This window comes from Malania oleifera, chromosome 12, assembly GCF_029873635.1.
Source record: "Malania oleifera isolate guangnan ecotype guangnan chromosome 12, ASM2987363v1, whole genome shotgun sequence".
NCBI lineage: Eukaryota > Viridiplantae > Streptophyta > Magnoliopsida > Santalales > Ximeniaceae > Malania > Malania oleifera.
In genome coordinates, this window is record NC_080428.1 from 1,995,657 (window position 1) to 1,997,022 (window position 1,366).

Sequence of the window (1,366 nt, forward strand, 5' to 3'; positions counted from 1 at the left end):
AAGCAATCTTCGAAATGTCCCCTGCTTTAACTTTCACCTGATGGTAGCCTGACCGCAGATCAATTTTAGAGTAAACCTGGGTCCCCTGGAACTGATCAAATAAATCATCAATCCTAGGGAGAGGATATTTATTCTTGATTTTTAGTTTTTTTATCTCCCTATAATCAATGCATAATCTCAAGGTTCCATCTTTCTTTTTCACGAACAGAACTGGCGCATCCCAAGGCGACATACTGGGCCTGATGAAACCTTTAACCAGCAATTCCTGTAGCTGATCTTTCAATTCTTTCAACTTGACTGGAGCTATATGGTACGGTGCTTTAGATACTGGTGCGGATCCCGGTAACAAGTCTATAGTGAACTCAATCTCATGATAAGGCGGCAAACTAGGTAATTCTTTTGAAAATACATCTGGAAACTCTCTCACTGCTGGTATGTCAGCTTTTCTCAATACTTATTTTAACAATTCTTTTATGTGTGCGACATACCCCTGACAACCATCCTATAGCAGTCTCCTCACCTGAATAGCCGACACTAATTGTGGCGAAGCACACACGTGTGAACCTGTAAACCTAAATTCTAGCGCACTTGGGGGTATGAAAATTACTTGTTTCTGATGGCAATCTATACTAGCATGATAAATGGCTACCCAATCCATACCCAGTATCACATCAAATCCCTACATATCCAGGACCACAAGATCAGCTAAAAGCACTCTCTCCTGAATACTTACTGGAAAATTCTGAAGTACCCTCCTACATCTAATCACAGATCTCATCTGCGTACCCACAGATAATTCTATATCTAATGGTTGTGTCTCTATTCTAGCTATCTTCACATATTCCACCGATATAAAAGAGTGGGTGGTACCTGTATCAAACAAAACAATCATTTTATATGGTAAAGTAGTTAAAGTACCTGTGACCATGTCTCCAGCCGTCTCAGCATCTCCCGGTGTCAATGCATAGACCTTCACCAGCGTAGTGTCCCTCTTCTAGCCACCGTAAGGCGCCTGATATCCACCTCAAAATGGTCTAGGAGCCTGTGCATAATTCGAAGACATCTGACATTATCGAGCCATATGACCAGGCCTCCCACATCGATAACAAACATTTTCCCCCAGTCGGCACTCACCAGGATGTCTCCGTCCGCATCTAGGACAAATGCTAGGAAGCTATCCACCCTGAAATCCACCATGCTCAACCATTTATCTCTGACCTTCGCCAAATCTACCCCCTCTCCAAGGGCCTCAGCTAGGACCCCCCTGAAAACTCGAGGGCGCCGTCCCCTTTCTCTGACTCTGCGTCTCAGTCTCCCTAGGCAAACTTTCCTCTGCTATAATAGCCTTGACAACCAACTCCGAGAA